We start from the raw sequence: 20,070 nt of genomic DNA on the forward strand, positions 1-20,070 counted from the left end.
AGCGCTGGACTTGCTGCTTTTTCTCAAGGCCAAGTGATGTCATAATTCCTGCGATGACATCTTTCAAGTTCTCTGCACCATCCGCCTCTCTCCATTGCTGATAATTTCTCCCTCCTTTAATTCTCCATTCCCAAGGAGTGCTAAGAGTGTGGTCTTGCTACTATCCATAGGAACTCTGCCATCTTTTGTGAGTACACTGAATAAGTCACTCTTTATTAAAAAGTTCTTAGATGACTTTGATTGTGGGGCCCATCAGTTTCTGCCTGGATCCCAACTGCTGCTGACAGATGCACAGATTACATTGAATCTCGAGTCTGTCATCGAAAGGTAGACCAGATAGCTCCTTCTGTGCATGGTAGAGATGAGAAACAGGCTTTCAGATTAATTTGAGAATGTGAGTTCTTTTTTTCTCTACCATTGTGCATTCCACAAGCAATGAATGAATTCCTGTTTTCCCTCCAACAAATCATTTGTCATGTTTTAAAAGAGGTTTAGCCATTCCAGCAAATATAGATGGGCCATGCTATCTCACTGTTGTAATTTTCAGTCCCTTAAAGATATATGAGTTTGAGCATCTTTTTGTTTGCTTTCTATCAGTGTATTTTCATTGGTGTGTTCAGCTCTTTACTCATTGTTAATTGGGTAATATATCTTATTTTTCAGTTTCAAGATTTGTGTATTTTCAGTGCAAGTTCTTGATTAGATCTGTATTTTGCAGATATTTCTTTTCAGTCTGTTGCTTATCTTTCTATTTCCTGAACAAGATTTTACTCAGAGTACAAAGTATTAATATAAGAAAACTAAAATTATTAATTTTTTTTTACCATTACTGATCAGCTTTGGTGTCATTTGTTAAAGCTTATGACCAAAACCGAGATCACATAAATTTCTTTCTGTACTTTCTTTTAGAATTTGCATAGTTTTACATTTCCAGTTAATGGCTTCTTCACCATAGAAAAAAAAAAAAAAAAAAAGAGGAGAGGGGGAATTGCTGGCAAGATGGCTGAAGAAAAACAGCTCCAGACTGCAGCTCCCAGGGAGATCGACACAGAAGGTGAGGGATTCCTGCATTTCCAACTGAGGTACACCGTTCATCTCATAGGGACTGGTTGGACAGTGCCTGCAGCCCATGGAGTGCGAGCTGAAGCAGGGTAGGTCATCACCTCTCCCGGGAAGCCCAAGGGGTCAGGAAATCTTCTTATTTACCAAAGGGAAGTTGTGAGGGACTTAGCCTGAGGAACCATGCACCCGGTTACTAATATGTGCTTCTCCCATGGTCTTGACAACCTGCAGACCAGGAGATTCCCTTTGGTACCTACCCCATGAGGGCCATGGGTTTCAAGCACAAAACTGGGTGGTTGTTAGAAAAAACACTGAACTAGTTATAGGAGTGTATTGTTGTTGTTGTCATTGTTTTTAATACCCCAGTGCTGCCTGGAATGCCAAGGAGACAGAACTGTTCACTCATCTGAAAGGCGGTGCTAAGGCCAAGAAGCCAAGTGGTTTGGCTCGGCAGGTGCCACCCCCGACGGTGGCAATCCAACTAAGGTTCACCAGATCGAAATTCTCACTGCCAGTGCAGCAGCATTCTGAGATCTACCTGGGACACTGGAGCTTGGTGGGGGGATGGGCATATGCCATTGCTGAGGCTTGAGTAGGCTGATTTACCCTCATGGTGTAAACAAAGCCTCAGGGAAGTTTGAACTGCAGCTCAGCAAGACTGATGTGGCCAGACTGCCAGATTTCTCCTCTCTGGGTAGGGCATTTTTGAAACAAATGACAGTAGCCCCAGTCAGGGGCTTATAAATAAAACCCCCATCTCCCCGGGACAGAGCACCTGGGGGAAAAGGAAGTCATGGACACAGCTTCAGCAAACTTCAACATCCGTGCCTGATGGCTCTGAAGGAGCAGCTCACCTCCCATCACAGGGTACCAGCTCTGCTAATGGTCAGACTGCCTTCTCAAGTGTATCCCTGACCTCTGTGTATCCTGACTGGGAGACATCTCCTGGCAGGGGCTGACAGACACCTTGTACAGCCAGATGCACTGGCTGGCATCTGACAGATGCCCCTTGGGGATGAAGCTTCCAGAGAAAGAATAGACAGCAATCAATGAGACAGAAAATTAACAAGAATATTCAGGACTTGAACTCAGCTGTGGACTAAGTAAACCTAATAGATATCTACAGAACTATCCACCACCAAATCAACAGAATATACATTCTTCTCAGTGCCACATAATACGTATTCAAAAATTGACCACATAATTGGAAGTACAACACTCCTCAGCAAATGCAAAAGAATGGAAATTATAACAAAGAGCCTCCCAGACCACAGTGCAATGAAATTAGAACCCAGGATTCAGAAACTCACCCAAACATTCACAACTACATAGAAACTGAACACTTAGGAGCAGGCTGCAAATCATTGCTGGGTAAATAACGAAATAAGGTAAAGATAAAGATATTCTTTGAAACCAATGAGAATGAAGACACAATGTGTCACAAACTCTGGGACATATTTAAAGCAGTGTTTACAGAAAAATTGATAGCACTAAATGCCCAAAAGAGAAAGCAGGAAAGGTCTAAAATTGACACCCTAACATCAAAATTAAAAGAACTAGTTTAGCAACAACAAATGAATTCAAAACCTAGCAGAAGACATAGAATAACTAAGATCAGAGCAGAACTGAAAGAGATAGAGACATAAAAACCTTTCAAAAATCAATAAATCTGTAAGCTGGTGTTTTGAAAAGATCAACAATATAGATAGACCACTAGCCAGACTAATAAATAAGAAAAGAGAAAAATCAAATAGATGCAATAAAAAATGATATAGGGAATATCACTGCCGATCATCGGATAATACTATAAACAGCTCTATGCAAATACACCAGGAAATCTAAAAGAAATGGATAAATTCCTTTTCTTTATGTGTTTCTTTAAACACACCCTCCCAAGTTTAAACCAGGAGGAAGTTAAATCCATGAATAGTCTATTAACAGTTCTGAAATTGAGGCAGTAACTGATAGCCTATCAACAAAGAAAATCCAGGACCAGACAGATTCATAGCTAAATTTTATCAGACATACCAAGAGGCGCTAGTACCATTCCTTCTAATATTATTACAAACAATACAAAAAGCGGAAATCCTTCATAAATCATTTTATGAGGCTAGCATCATCCTGATACTAAAACCTGGCAGAGACACACCAAAAAGAGGAAATTTCAGGCCAGTATCCCTGAAGAACATTGATGTGAAAATCCTCAATAAAATACTAGCAAACTCAATCCAGCAGCACATCATAAAGCTTATCCACCATGACCATATCAGCTTTACCCCTGGGATGCAAAGCTGGTTCAACATATGCAAATCAATAAACATAATGCATCACATAAACAGAACCAATGACAAAAACCACATGATTATGTCAATAGATGCAGAAAAGGCATTCGTCAAAATTCAACACCACTTTATGGTAAAAACTCTCAATAAAGTAGAAATGTATGGAACATATCTCAAAATAATAAGAGTGATTTATGCCAAACCCACTGCCAATATACTGATGGGCAAAAACCAGAAGAATTCCCTTTGAAAACTGGTACAAGATAAGGATGCACTCTCTCTCCACTCTTATTCAACCTAGTATTGAAGCTTCTGACCAGGGTAATTGGGAAGAAAAAGACATAAAAGGCATTGAAATCACAAGAGAGGAAGTCAAATTGTCTGTTTGCAGATGACATGATTGTTTACTTAGAAAACCCATCATCTCAGCATAAAATCTCCTTAAGCTGGTAAGCAACTTCAGCTAAGCCTCAGGTTAAAAATCAATGTGCAAAAATCACAAGCATTCCTACACACAATAACAGAAAACAGAAAGACAAATCATGAGTAAACTCCCATTCACAATTACTACTAAGAGAATAAAATACCTCGGAATAAAACTAACAAGGGAAGTGAAGAACATATTCAAGGAGAACTTCAAACCACAGCTCAAGGAAATAAGAGAGGATACAAAGAAATGAAAAAAAGCTTCCATGCTCATGGATAGGAAGAATCAATATTGGAAAAATGGCCATACCGCCCAAAGTAATTTATAGATTCAATGCTATCATCATCAAGTTATCATTAATTTTCTTCACAGAATTGGAAAAAAAGCTACTTTGAAGTTCATATGGAACCAAAAAAGAGCCTGCATAGATAAGACAATCTTAAGCAAAAAGAATAAATCTGGAGGCATCACGCTACCTGTCTTCAAACAATATCACAAGGCTACAGTAAGCAAAACAGCATGGTACTTGTACCAAAACAGATATAGACCAATGAAACATAACAGTAGCCTCAGAAATAATACCACACAATCTACTGCCATCTGATCTTTGACAATCCTGAAACAAGCAAGAAATGGGAAAAAGATTTTCCCTTTAATAAAGTGTGTTGGGAAAACACGCTAGCCATATGCCGATAACTGAAACTGGACCCCTTCCGTACACCTTATGTAAAATCAACTAGAGATGGATTAAAGACTTAAATGTAAGAATTAAAATCATAAAATTCCTAGACAAAAACCTCGGCAATACCATTCAGGACACAGGCATGTGCAAAGACTTCATGTTTAAACACCAAAAGCCATGGCAATAAAAGCCAAAATTGACTAATAGGACCTAATTAAACTAAAGAGCTTCTGCACAGCAAAATAAACTATCATCAGTGTGAACAGACAACCTACAGAATGGGTGAAAATTCTTGCAATCTGTCTATCTGAAACAAGGCTAATGTTCAGAATCTACAAGGAAATTAAACAAGTTTAGAAGAAAAAAGAAAAAAACCTCATCCAACAGCGGGCAAAAGATACGAACAGACACTTCTCAAAGGAAGACTTTGATGCAGGAAACAAACATGTGAACAAATGCTCATCATCCCTCGTTATTAGAGAAATACAAATCAAAACCAAAGTGAGATACCATCTCATACCAGTTAGAATGGCAATCAGTACAAATTCAGAAAACAGCAGATGCTGAAGAGGACATAGAGAAATAGGATGCTTTCACAGTGTGGCTGGGAGTGTTAGTTATTTAACCATTGTGGAAGACAGTGTGGCGATTTTTCAAGGAGCCAGAACTAGAAAAACCACTGGACCCAGCAGTCCCATTACTGGGCATATAACCAAAGTACTATAAATCATTCTACTATATGGACACACACACGTGTATGTTTATCACAGCTCTATTCACAGTAGCAAGGACTTGGGACAAACCCAAATGTGCATCAGTGATAGACTGGATAAAGAAAATGTGGCACATATACTCCACGGAATAGTATGCAGCCATAAAAATGGATGAGTTCATGTCTTTTGCAGGGACGTGAATGAAGCTGGAAACCATCATTCTCAGCAAACTGTCACAGAAATAGAAAATCAAACACCGCATGTTCTCATTTTTAAGTGGAAGTTGAACAATGAGAACATATGGACACAGGGAGAAAAACATCACATGGTGGCAGGTGGTGGGATAGTGTAGAGATAACATTAGGAGAAATTTAGGTAACGAGTTGATGGGTGTAGCACACCACCGTGGCATGGTCATTTGCATTTCTCTAATGACCAGTGATGATGGGCCTTTTTTCATATGTCCCTTGGCTGCATAAATGACTTATTTTGAGAAGCGTGAACAGACATACAGGTGGCCAACAAACTTTTTTTAAAAGCTCAATATTATTGATTATTAAAGAAATGCCAATCAAAAGAAAAATGAGATACCATCTCATACCTATCAGAATGGCTATTATCATAAAGTAAAAGAATAACTGATGCACTTTTGTCTGCTTTCAATTGTGGGGACACAGACTCTTGGGTGTCTCAGGAATTTTATGTGTAATCTCTCAATCTATTCACCCAGTGCCCATCCTTATCTAATTTTCCAAGGCTTTGTCCAGCTAAGACTTTAAAGTCAGAGCTTGTGCTATCTAACTATAGAAAAGCTAATAATGTGCTGTTTCTAAAGATAAAAAGAATTTCATTGTTTGTTAGATAATTGATAAGATCACTCTCAATTTATAAATCAAGGAAATAATGGTTACTGAAAGGAAAGTCTGTGTTTGTGATCATAAGAAAAGAAAAAATCTCAGCGCTGAAGACAAATGACACAATTTTTGAAATTACAGAAGAATTTATTAGACAGACTATTACCTTGATATCTTCCCTGTGTGTTATTAGTTCCAAGTTTTGTTAGGTTTAAATACTTACATGTTATGTAGTCCGTCAGTATATTTAAATGACAAAAAAGTCCTAGCACACATCATGACAATTCATATAAATATTTGTAAATCTCCTTAGTGGTACAGTGTAAAGTAAATAAAGTAAGCTTAGATATTTAAGCAGATGATTTATTAATATTTAAATATTGAAATGCTGTGAAGGTATGTAATTATGTCACAGTTTTGGTATGCGACTTGGGGCATTTGTTTATCCATGTACCCCATTAACTTAATGACTTCCCTTATTACTTCCTGCTGGATGATAAATTTTGGGCCCATGGAGGCTGAGGGACAAACTGTTACCTTTATTGGAAACTCTAGTCCAGCAGGAAAGTTTTCATTTCAGAATATTATTGCCTGTCAGATAGTTTCTTTTCTCATCTAAGGAAACTTCAGGAGTATGCTACTTAGCTGCTCCTCAGGTGGAGCTGGACAGGACTAATTTTACCACACAGAATAACATGGCTATGAGAAAAGCTAATCTATGAAACACTTGATGGAGCAAAACTGATATATTTTACTGTTCATCTTTTTATGTGCTGTGCTTGTTTTCCATATGCATGTCTTTCTGCTGAAGTGTGTGTTCAACTATTTCTCCATTTTGTAATTGGATTGTTTGTCTTTTTTTGTTGCATAAGTATGCAACATATATTGTGTTGCATGTATTGTGGATAATATATATTGTGGATAACAGTCTTCATATATTGTGGATAACAGTCTGTTGTTACATACATAACATACAAACCTTCCTTTCTGTAACATGTCATTTCACTTTCTTGATAGTATCTTTTGATACACAAATATGTTAATTTTGAGAAAATTCTTTAGTTGCCTGCGCTTTTGGTATCAGATCTAAGAAACCACTGCTAAATCGAAGGTTATGAAGAATTATCCCTATGTTTTCTTCTACAGTTTATGTTTTTACCTCTAATATGTAGTCTTTGAACCATTTTGAGTTAATTTTCTTTTGTGTTGTGAGAAAATAGAACAATTTCTTTGTTTGTGGTAGTCAGTTGTATAACACAATTTGTTCAATTTACTGATTTTGGCTACATGTCAAAAATCAATTGACCATAGAGGTATTGTTGGATTTAAAATTCTGTTCCATTGACCTCTGTGTGTGTCCTTATTCCAGTATTATGCTGTTTTGATTACTGCTGCTTAGCAGTAATATTTGAAATTGAGAAATGTGAGCCTCCAAGTTGGTTTTTGTTTTCAAGAACAATTTGGCTATTCAGGATCTCATGAAATTTATATGAATGTTAGAATTGTCTTGCCCATTTCTACCAAAAGGACTTTGGTGTTTTCATAGGAATCACAATGAATTTGTAGATTGCTTTGTGCAGTATTGTTACATAAAAAATCATCTTCTAATCCAGAAACATTGAGTGTCTTTACATTTATTTAGGGTTTCTGGAATTTATTTCAGCAGTATTTTGTAATTTTTCATGTCTAATTCTTCCACCTTGGTTAAATTTAGTCTTGAAAACAATATGATCATTGATTTTTTGTTCTGGCTTTTCTGTTGCCCAGCTGGGAATGTGGTTGTGCAATCATATACCTCACTGCAGCTTCAAATAGTTTGGCTTGAGCAATCATCCCGCCTTGGCCTCCCAAAGTGCTAGAATTAGACTTGTAAGTCACCACACTCAGCCTGTTTTTTTGTCTTTTTTCTTTTTGTTTCAAAAGTTGAAAAAGATGATTTACTTTATAATCAATGAAAATATAGTACTTTGAATTTCCCAAAAGGCATAATGCACAAGAACTCTAATTTGCATAGTTGACTTACTGACCATCTTGGTAAAGTTCAATTACTTCTTAAGAAATTGTACCCGGTAATCTTCTAAAATCATCTTTAAATAAACTTCTTAAATTGTAACAATAAAAAAATGACAAGACACATTTAAGCAATACTGGAAGTTTATCAAAGGACTTAAGACATTTCAACGCATATTTTTTTCTCTCTCTTTCTTTTTCTTTCTTTCTTTCTTTCCTTCTCTCTCTCTCTCTCTTTCTTTCTTTCTTGACGGTGTCTCATTTTTTGTTGAAGGTGGACTGCAATTGTTCTATCATGGCTCACTGCAGTCTGCAGCCTCTCAGTCCTGGGCTCCTTTGATCTTTCTGCCTTAGCCTCAGCCAGAATACCTGGCAAATTTTTTTTTTTTTTTTTTTTTTGGAGACAATGATTTGCCATGTTGCCTGGGCTCATCTCAAACCTCTGGGCTCAAGTGATGTGCCTGCCTTGAATTATAGGCATTAATAAAACATTTATTGTGTTAGAGTCAGTAAGAGTAAACCAATGTTTTGGCAAAGTTTTGAACCTACATATAATGCAATTATTTGCATAACTCTGGTAATGCTATGGGCAGCTACAACATCAAAATAGTTTCATTAACAAACAACCAAATACATAAAAACTCTTAGCCCAATTGTTTAATTGTAAAACATGTTTATTTTTTCTAGTTTTCAGCATTTTCTAGATCATTGTTCATTTTAAAAGTCATATCCATAGGATAACGAAAAGCACCTATGAATTACCGTATTTGTTTATTTCTCAGTTTGTGAAAATATCCTTAATTTGTTGACATTGCAAACGAATTTCAACTCTGTTATGAAAAAACAGAAGACAACCTTGTTAGCAATTAATTTGATAGTTACATTGCATACAAGGAATGTGCTATCCATTAAAAACTACAAACTCAACTACTGGTCTTAAACACTCAAAAGAGTTACCAGTTGGTTTTAATTTATTTTATTATATCAGTCTATTGTATTTATAAACAATCCACTGTATTTACATACAATCTAGAAAGTTTACAGCCATCAGAAGTTCTAGTGCAGTTTCAGGTGAAATGGGAATTTAAAAATCCCTATGGAGCTGTAGATGTACTAATATGTGTAGGTAAAATATGTGCACTCTCTTCGCAGTACTTTTGAAGGGATGTCTCTCACATTGACCTCAATGGTTTTCTTCTCAGAAAAATGACTTGGGCCACTCAACAAGGGTTTCATTATTGCTGATATTTATGCATGTTCTTTTATAAAAGATTTATGACTCAAAGGATATTTACTTGACATCATGGGGTTAGGGCTTTCAAAACCACTGGAGGTTTTCTCTTCATCCATTATGTTTTAAAGTAATTCTACTTTGATTTCTCAGAAACTTGAAGAGTTTCTTTTTAGCCCCACAGCCACTAAAGCTAGGTCCCAACGTAGCAGCACAGCCTCAACTCCAAGGCTGTCCCTCCCCCAGCTGCCTGCATCTATGGCTTCCCAGGGCAGTGGGAAATGTTTCACCTTCCTGTTTTTTTGAGAAATGAAATTGTTGTCTTAACTTCATTTTTATATGGTTTATTGCTAGTGAATAGAAATAGATTTTGTGGCCAGGTGCAATGGCTTATGCCTGTAATCTCAACACTTTAGGAAGCCAAGGTGGGCACATCATCTAAGGTCAGGAGTTCGAGACCAGCCTGACAGCATGGAGAAATCCAGTCTCTAGTAGAAATACAAAATTAGCCGGGCGTGGTGGGGCCTGTCTGAATCCCAGATACTCAGGAGGCTGATGTGAGAGAACCACTCAAACCCAGGAGATAGAGTTTGTGGTGAGCCGAGATAGTGCCATTGTATTCCAGCGTAAGCAACAAGAGCAAAATGCCATCAAAAATATAAGATTTTTTGTGTTGATATTTTGTCCTGTTACTTTGCTTAATTTGTTTGCTAGATTTCATAATTTCTGGTTGGTTCCTCACGGTTTTCTGCGTATGAGATCTGTCGGTAGTTTTACTTTTCTCTTTTACATATGAATGGCTGTGTGTGTGTGTGTGTGTGTGTGTGTGTACATATATAATTGTTCCACTGGAACTTCTAGTACAGGGTTTAATACAGTCGAGTGTCAGTGATGTGTTCCTCATCTTAAAGCTTTGGTTCCCATAAATTTAGATAATGATTGTTATGAGATTTTCATAAAGACATTTTATCATGTGAAAAAAATGTGAACCACAGTTTATTGGATTTTTAATTGTTAAATATGTTTTAATTGTTAAACACGTTAAATATGTTGACTGTCTTTAAGTACTTTTGGTAAAAGTTGAGACAAACGTGGTGTATTCCATCATTTGATTTACATAATATATTGAGAAGGGATGGCATTAGAATGGGAAAAAACCATCGCTTTTCTGAGAAAAGATCTTAAACATTGTGGTGTATAATGTCTTCGCTATGTAACAAATTCCATGTACTGTTATTTGATTAAATATTATGATGTCTATAGTTATCAGATTTAGTAACATTAATTTTTTGTCCTAGTGATATCATAAGTTTAATTCAATACTCATTTAGGGTTAGAAATGGGTATGACTTCTTGTACTTTTATGGGTATAAGGGGTTTGAGATTAGTGTCATAGAGGATGTATTTACAATTTTTTAAGCATAATGGTGTAACCTTAAGGATAGGATAGAAACGGAAGATTATGATACGGTTTACAATTGCAGAAAAGTTCAGGATTAGATTGAGGGTTAGGGTTGGACTTGAGATAAGATTTAATGCTGTGGTAGGATTAGGGTTGTAGTTACAGTTATGATTAGGGTTATGGGTTAGGGTTAGGGTTGAGTTTAGGGTTAGGGTTCATAATCAGGGTTATAGTTTAGGTTTGGGGTTACATTATGCTTAGGTTTAGGGTAAAAAGATAGGCTTACGTTTAAGTTAGGAAATAGGGTCTTGACCAGGGTTAGGGTTAGTTCTAAGGGTTAGCTTGAGGGTAAAGGTTAGAGCATTAGTGTTGGGTTTCTGTGTTTGGGTTAGTGTTTAGCATCAGGATAGGGCTTTGGGTTATGTTTAGCGTTAGGCTTCAGGGTTCAGGGTTAGGGTTCAGGGTTACTGTTAAGGTTAGTGTTCAACATTTATGGTTAGATGTTAGTGTTAGTGTTGGGCGTACAGTTAGAGCTTTGTATTTAGGTTTAGCATGACTGTTAGGGCTGGGTTTGTATTGAGGTTGAGCTTGGTGGTCATGATTAGGGTTATTAGCATTAGTATTAAGATTTTTCAATAGTTAGGGGCTAAGATTAGGTTTAGGTATAGTGTTTAGGTTTAATTAGGATTACAGGTTTTGGTTTAGGGCTAGGGTTAGTGTTAAGGTTTAGGGTTTATGACTTAGGGTTAAGGTTATGATTAGGTTCAGTGTTTAGGGTAAGAGTTATTTTTAGGTTTAGTGCCAAGGTTAAGATTATATTAGAATAATGTTAGCTTTACTGTTAGGATAAGGGCATTAGGGTTAGTGTTTAATGTGAGTGTTAGAGTTATGGAATGTAGTTAAAATTACCTTCAGTGTTTTTGGGAATTAGTGTTTTATAGTTAGAATTAGGATTAGGTTTATGTGGTAGTATAAGGGTTTGCATTAGGGTTTGGTTTAGGGTCAGGTTTAGGATTCAGGATGAGGGTGAAAAGTAGGGTAAGTGTTATGTTCAGTGTTAGGGTTATGATTAAAAGGTTTGGTTTAGTGTTAAAATTTAGGGTTAGGGTTTAGTGTTCATTTATGGTTTAACACTGGGTACCTGCTTGTGGTTCAGTTAGGGTTAAAATGATGTTTAAATTGTTTGTCTAAAAATTAGGATTAGGGTTAGTGTTAGGGTTAGAGCAGGGCTTGGGATTAGGTGTTAGTGTTAGAGTTAGGGTTTACGGTTTGGCTAATGTTTGGGGTATTGTTTAGGGTTAGTGTTATAATTAGGGTTGGGATTTGGGCTTAGAATTCTCTGTTTAATGTAAGGTAAGGTTTATGTTTATGTTTGGTGTTCGTGTAGGGGTAGGGTTAAGTTAAGGGCAAAATGGTTAGGATTAGTGGTAAGGGTTATGTTTAGTGTCAGGGTTAGGGTTAGGCTTACTGGTAGGGCATACATTTGGGTTTGGTGTTATGGTTGAAGTTAGGGTTAGAATTTGGGATAGGGATTAGGCATAGGGTTTCAGTTAGTGTTAGGGTTTAGGATTAATGTTAGGGATTAGCATCGGCGTTAGTGTTACAGTTAGGGACTAAGGTTTAGTTTAGCTTTTAGGGTTAGGGTCTTGGCTTATGGTTAGGGTTATGGGTTATGATTAGAGTTTATAGTTTAGGATTAGGATTATGTTTAGGTTTTAGGCTTTAGGTTTACAGTTATCATTTAGGCTTATTTTTAGCAATGGGTTTAGAGTTAGGTTAGTTTTAGTGTTAAAGTTCAAGTTTTATGCGTTTATAATTAGGATTATTGTTATTGATAGGGTTATGTGTTGAGCTTATGGTTAGATTCACTTTTTCAGTGTTTCATTGTTAGGATTAGGATTACTTATAAAAATAAGAGATTGGCTTTGGGTTAAGGTTAAGGTTTCAAGGTTAGTTTTAGGGTTAAGTGTTAAGGTTAGTATTTAGGGTAAGGATTAAATTTAGGTTATCAGATAGAGTAAGTTTTAGGTTTAGGATTATAGGGTATGGGTTAAAATTCAGGGTTAGGGTTAGCCTCAGGATATAGAATTAGTCTTAGGGGTTAGTGTTAGTGTTAGAGTTAGAGTTTAGTGTTAGTGTTCGTGTTTTCATTGCGCTTTTGGTTGTAGGTCTGTTGGTGTTATAGATAGGGCACAGTGTTAGAATTAGGATTAAGTTTAGAATTACTGTTTAACGTTATTGTTAGGGTTAGGGTAAGTGTAGGTTAAGCTTTAGGGTTATAGTTGTGGTTAGTGTTTGAATTCATATTAAGCAGTTAAGGTTAAGTTTATGTTTAGTATTATGATTACAGTCAGGGTTACAATTATTGGTTAGAATTAGTGTTAGGATTGGCATCAGGGTACAGATTGGGGTAACACAATAGGGTTAGAGTTTATGTTAGTAATTAGGCTTAGGGTTAAGGGTTAGGGTTAGGTGTAGGGTTAGGTTTGGGCTAAAGATTAATGTTAGGATTAGGGTTTGGGTTTTACGTAACAGCTAGGTTTAGGTTTGGGGTAGGTGTAGGGTTAGGGTTGTAATAAGATTTTTAGGGTTCAGGTTAGAGATTAGTATTAGACTTAATGTGAGTGTTATGTTCATGTTCAGAAGGCAAGTTTAGGAGCTAGAAGTTAGGATTATGTGATAGGGGTTGTGGTTAGTGTTAGAGACTTTTAAAGTTTAGAGAGATGGTTTTTGTTTATGGTTAGTGTTTTTGTCTTACGGTTAGGGTTTTGGGATTAGGGTTTTAGACTTAGGGTTTAAGTTCAGGTTTATGTAATGTTTGGGGTACCTTTGTGTTAGGGTTATTATCAAGGTCAGAGTAAAATTCAGGTTTCGCTGTTAGAGTGAGATTTTGAGTTGGGATTTGATTTGGGGTTTTGGTTTTAGTGAGTAGTTAGGCGTAGGGTTGATGTTGGCATCAAGTTTGTGGCTTAGGTTTGCTGTTAGTGTTAGGGATTCTGGGTTAGGATTAGGGAGAGGGGCTGAATTAAAGTTAATGTGATGATTAAGTATAAGGTTAGGGAAGGCACTGGGCAGCTAGGTACTATATTATGTCATCACTGTGGTTTGCAGAAGGGAGGACTGAACATTGTACCCAGAACTTATTGGGTCTGAGTTCAGGGCCATCTTAATTGCTCATTGTACAGTCTAGTAGATTTGGAGCAGGAAGGAAGCTGCCTTCTGAGGCCACAGCTTTTCTAAATATCGACCAAGAGCTGACCAAATCCACAGTAGCTTGTTTTTGAGAGTGACAAATGTTTCAATGTAGTCTCTGCAAGGCCCAAAGGAAGGGAACATAGTGACAGCTTACACCAGAGAAACATTTTGGTAAACCTTAGAGGAAATAGTGGAAATAATTAAATGCTGGTGGCCAAGAACTGTGTGTACCAGCCACAAGTGGAGACTAAGTTGGCACATTCTCCCGCACCAGCAAGAAAAAGCACCTTGCAGACTCTGACTCCAGTCTCTGGTGCAGGGGTTGTGTGAGATCTGGAATGACAGCAGAATTTAAAATCAGCTGAATTCCAAGTTGTTTGGCCTATTAAATCCTGGAAGGGCTATTGAGATTGATGGTTGTGGCAGTTCCTTTCTCAAAGAGGGAGACTGAGGCCTGTAAGTGGTGAGCCTGGTTCATGTGGCTTGAGATGACTGGACTAAATGTTGTGTCCACTTCTGTACTTTACATTCTTTGTTGTAACACATATCAGCTGTGCTCCTCCTTCCAGGCCTGTGACCATTAGGAGCCAACAGGATCAGGCTCCAAGGCTATGAAGTTCTCCTGTGTCTGGGAGCTGAGACCAGGTTGGCTCCAGGCAGGTGCCCAGTAAGGACTGAATTATAGGGGACCTATGAGAAGACAGGGCACAGTCCCCCAAATCACAAATCAGCTCTCCTTGCTGAAACAGCTAGATTGTGAAAAAATCCACACTACAAACATGGGCTCACTTTTCCTTTCACCACTGGAGTTGAGACCGGGCAGAGGCTGCCACAGCCACTATGTCCCCTGGCACTTACCTATCCTCTCCACATGGCTATCCTGACCCTTTCTCTTGCTCCTCCAACTCTTATGCCTCCTGCCCATTTTAACCTCAGTGAAATGCAAGTCAAAACCACAGTAAAGTACCACTTCACATCCATTATAATTGCAAAAAACAAACAAACGAAAAGGTAACAATTGAAATGTTTCAAATGGAAGTGGGAAAATATGAAAGTAAAATGCTGCAGCTGCTGTGGAAAATAGTTTGGTAGTTCATCAAAAGCTAAATATATAATTACCATAGAACCCACAAAATCCACTCCAAGCTACATACACAAAATGTAAAACAGATATTCAAACAAAAACATGTATATGTATGTTCATAGCAGCATGCACAGTAACTAAAATATGGAAACAAACCAAATAAATGTCCACCAACAAAAAATAGGAAGCAAAATATAGTATGTCCATACAATGGCATAATACTCAGCTGTAAAAAGGATTACAATATTAATGCTACAATGTGAAGAAAATTCAAAATCATTTTGGTTTAAGAAGCTGAACACAAAACTCACATACTGCATGATTTTATTTATATAAATATTTGGAATAAGTAAATCCATAGAGACAAAAAGTAGATTACTGGTTGCTAGGTATCAGAAAGAGGACAGATTGGATATTAGCTACTTAATAGGTAGGATATTTCTTTTTGGGATAATGAAAATAATTTGGAACTAAAAGGTGATAGTTGCACAGAAATGTGCATGTACTAAGGATCACTAAAGAATTCATTAAGAAACAGTCAATTTTATATTATGTGAAGGAATTTCACCTCACTAAAAAGACAAAATTTCTTCTTCAGCATTCTCTCAGTAATTTGAGCTCTCTTTCCACAGAATGCTCTTAGCATAGGGTTCTGGTCCCTCCACAGTCCAGAACTGCCTCGGCTAGGACAGCCACACACTAGCACCTACTCCAGTCACACTGTCCACCAGCTCCTCGACTTGTTACTAGTAGAAGGTATCTTCGTTACTGGCATCAAATCTATCATGGTCTGCACTAACCTCAACTCTTGCCTCCTCACAAGAAAGAATGTGACTGAGGGGAATAAAGTAGCAAAAGAGGCTGAGAAAGATTTCACAGCAAACATGGATGTTTATTTAAAATTTTTAGTTAGAAAAAATGGAAAGTGCACTTGGAAGAGATCCGAATGAGTGACTTGAATATGTACTATATATATATGACTTGCAAATATTTTGTCCCATGCTGTTAGATTTCTTTCCACTGTACTGTGTCCTTTGATGCACAAAAGCGTTTAGTTTTGATGAAGTTCAATTGATCTATTTTTTTCTTTTGTGTTCATTCATCAATATAGCTGAGAAATCATTTACAAATCCACAGCCAATAAGCACAAGAAAAGATATTCAAAATCACTAGCCACTTAATACATGAATATCTAAACCACAATGAGATTACCACTTTATCCCCATTAGAATGTCTATTTTTTTTTTTTTTAAGGAAAAGTTTGAGACTGTGGAGAAACTGGAACCCTTATCCATTGCTGAAGAGATTGTGAAATCGTGGTGATGGTTGCACAATGTGAGCATAGTTAATGCTACTGAACTATACACTCAATAATGTTTGAAATGGTAAATTTGTTTATGTTTGTTTTACCACATGCAACAAAAGCTTCCTCAGAAGTCATCCTAAAATAGTTACATGTGTGATGAAAGAAGAGAATTCTCTGTTATGAGTAGGAGGCTATTTATTTATTCATGGTGGTATACACACTCCTAGCTCTTCTACACGAACAGCATGATCTCATCAAGCAGAATGAGTCCCTTCTCACCTGGCCCATTTGCGCTTCTTTCCATCATTGCATTCTGCTAATCAACTCACTATCTACCCACTACAAACCACTGTAAATTGCAGGTCTGTTTACCATCTCTGTAGACATTTCTTCTCTGTAATGTAATAGAACTGAAATCATACAATATATCATCTCTTCAGACTAGCTTTTATCACTTAGCTTTATGTATGCCTGATACATCCATGGCTTTGCATGACTTCATAAAGCACTCCTTTCTTTTGATGAATAGTATTTCCTTTTATGAATTTTCTTGGCTTGGTTAATATTGAAGGGCATCCTGATTCCTTAAAGTATTTGGCCATTGTCAAGAGAGCAGTTATACATAAATGCCTGTGGTTATTGTTTAGGGGTAAGTTTCTAAATCAGTTGTCTAAATACCTAAGTGTACAATTGTTAGCCTATATGATGAGACCATGTTTACCTTTGGAAAAAAGCTGCCAAGCTGGCAGAGGAAAACAATCATATTTTAATGTTGGTGTACAGTTATGCATTCCATCAGCAACGAATGAGATTTTCTGATGCAGTTTTGACTATATTTAAAAAGAAATTCAGACACAGTATAGCTGTTTAGTGCTCTCACACTTATTTTAATTTGCCTTCCCTGGATGACAAGTGTTCTTGAACATCATTTTGTAGTTATTGTTTGTTCATTAAGCTATGATTGCTGCCGAAAAGCATGCATGTATTGTGCCAAAGGAAACCAATTGTAAAAAACATACTGTAAGCTCTACTTGGTAAAAACTAAGAAAATTATGCTGGTCCTCAGAGTCATTTATCCTGCTATTTTTTCTAATCTTATAGTTACTACAATAAAATAGTGAACTGTAGCTAATAAGACATTGTGGTGTATTAGTTTGATGCTTTGCTGTGTAGAGATTCCTTTCAATCAAGTGATTTCTTCATGGATGTCAAGGGAGCAACAGGAATTTCTAGAGTACAAACTGTTTCTGTTGGAATTCACAAAAAGCTCTGATTTCAATTTCAGTATATATCTTGCAATGCTGAATCATTGACAAAGATTAGAACTACAAAGATTCTGGTTCTTAAATCTGCTTCTGAAAAGTAAGCCAAAATTTGAAATTCCATGTGTTTGGTCGGTTAGTTTTCATCTTTCACAAAACATTCCACTACATCAGAATCAAATTTGAAGACTGGGATTCATTCAATAACAGTTTATTGTTATTCCTTTTTGCATTTAGAAATCACAAGTAAAATGTCTGATAATTTCAGTGGTACGCATTTTAAAAAATAAAAGCCAGAAAGAAAGACAGATGAAATTAATTCCATGAATTTATAATAACTTGCTATTTGGTTTTTCTTACTACTGTTACTGTGTTATCTGTCTTGAGAAGATCAAAATAATAATGCATTGTACCAAGCATTCCAAAATAACTGCCAAAAAAAAGCAATTGAATCCTTTTTTTTTTTTTTTTTTTTTTTTTTTTTTTTTACGGAGTCTCACTCTGTTCCCACGGCTGGAGTGTTATGATCTCAACTCTGGTAACCTCAGCTTCCTGGGCTCACACAATTATCCTGTCTCAGCCTCCTGAGTATCTTGGATTACAGGAGCCCACCACCACTCCTGGTTAATTTTTCATATTTTTATTAGAGAGGTTTTTTCACCATGTTGACCAGGATGGTCTAAAATACCTGACCTAAGGACACCCACCTGGCTTAGCCTCCCAAAGTGCTGGGATTCCAGGTGTGAGCCACCATGCCTGGCCAAGTTAATTATTTCATCTCTTTATAGAGACAAGTGTAGGTTGAAAACCATCTTTTCTAATACTTATCAGTGCCTCAAAATTGTTAGGATAAAAATAAAACTTCCAATCAAAGGATACTTATTGACATTCAGAATTTTAAGAAAAGCTGAGAAATAAAACATCCAGCTTCTGGCTTTTTCCTGGAGATCATGCCCAATGTCTGGGGAACACTTGGACCCTGGAGGAAGGGTAGAGCTGGGGTAAATAGTCTTTGGAGGAATTGCCACTATGGCAGCCACTTTTGCTCCTCAGGAAATGGCTTGGAGCCTCAGGCTTCAGCAGAAGTAACAGGGGCTCAGCAAGCAGTATTTTGTGTGCCTGTTTTCCATCTCCATATCTTCTTTGGTGAGGTATGTTTTCAGGTCTTTACCAATTAATTGGGTCATCTTAATTCTTTGTATATTGTGCATGAAATTCACTTTTCAGATGTGTTTCCTAAATTTTTCTCTGCCTGTGGCTTGTATTTTTGTTCTCTTAACCTGACCATATGTTTTTTTCTTTATTACTTTTTTGTTTTTTTGCTTTTTTTGAGATGAAGTCTCAATGTCACCCAGGCTGTGGTGCAAAGGTGTGATTTTGGCCCACTGCAACTTATGCCTCCTGAGTTCAAGGGAGTCTTCTGTCTCAGCTTCCTGAATAGCTTGGATTGCATGAGCCTACAAACAAGCCCACTTTTTTTTGTTTTGTTTTGTATTTCTAGTAGTGACAGTGTGGCAGTCGGTTACTATGGGATGAAACGAAGGGGGATAAATTCAGAAATGAAGACAAAGACAAAAAAGATCTGTTTTAAAAGACGAGTCACGAGGCTTATTGCTTCTAGTGAGCAAAGACCCTGAGCTTCTACAGGCCTTTGTAATTATTAGTCATAATCAACAGGGAAGAAAGGCAATTGTTGTTCAGCTGCTTCATTTATCACAGGCTCACATATTTGCTTTCTTTATACTACAGGCTTCAAATGTTCCTATATGTAACAACAAGGACTACTGCACTTGGGGAATGACTGACCTCAGCATTCCTTCTGGTACCAGACGTGGTGTGTCAGTTTGCCAACATCTTGCTTTCACGAGAACAGTTTACTGCCTGCTTACAGCCCCTCCAGTCGTTACTGAGTTGGTCATGACCCTCATTCTTTTGGCCTCCAATATTTTTTCCTTTTTGTTTTTGCATTAGTTGAATAAAGGTAATTGCAGGCTATGCAGATCTCAATTGCTGTTTGGTGGTCAAGCTGATTTTACAGACAATCAACATAAAAGAGACATAATAACATTACTCTGATAATCACAAAAAAGATATTGAGATGCTGTTTCAAGGAGGTCCAAACGTTAAGGCTCTCTAAACCTTGCTGGAATTCTGCCCAAGATTTTAAAGATGGCTAAAATGTTTCAGTATGCTTATTCAACTTAAGGATTTCACTTTGTAAATCATTAATATCAAAAGCAACATTGGGTGTGAAAACCCCTGTAAATGGGCCTTTACAAGATTCCATGGATATTCCCTTTGGTTTTATTCCAAATTGGTTACACAAATATGATTTTGGTTAAAATTACAATACAATTGCTGATGTAACTACAAGCTTTGTACTTGTTTTCGGAGCCACAGAACTGTAGTCTTTAACATTGATACTTCCGTTTGTATCTCACTGCTAAGTTTAGTTTTATGCCCAGTCAGCTGTACACATCCAATTTTCTACATATTGAGCTGCTTGAATGGAACTGTGCATTGCTACTAAGGACCACACAACAGATGTTATTAATGTACC

The 20,070-nt window shown here is 37.0% G+C and overlaps 2 long non-coding RNA genes across 2 annotated transcripts in view; one reads left to right on the forward strand and one right to left on the reverse strand.

Annotated features, from left to right (window-relative positions):
* Positions 1 to 79: 79 nt before the first annotated feature.
* LOC129053205 (uncharacterized) lies at positions 80 to 19,417 on the forward strand. The gene is made up of 3 exons (XR_010139066.1): positions 80 to 187; positions 910 to 1,054; positions 19,260 to 19,417. It is a non-coding gene; the product is annotated as an uncharacterized LOC129053205 (long non-coding RNA).
* Positions 19,131 to 20,070, reverse strand: part of LOC129053204 (uncharacterized) — a 38,751-nt gene continuing 37,811 nt past the window's right edge. The window contains exon 5 of the long non-coding RNA XR_008518258.2: positions 19,131 to 19,536. This is a non-coding gene — a long non-coding RNA (uncharacterized LOC129053204). The remainder of the gene's footprint in view (positions 19,537 to 20,070) is intronic.

The sequence above is a fragment of the Pongo abelii genome, chromosome Y (assembly GCF_028885655.2).
Source record: "Pongo abelii isolate AG06213 chromosome Y, NHGRI_mPonAbe1-v2.0_pri, whole genome shotgun sequence".
In the NCBI taxonomy this organism is placed as follows: Eukaryota; Metazoa; Chordata; class Mammalia; order Primates; family Hominidae; genus Pongo; species Pongo abelii.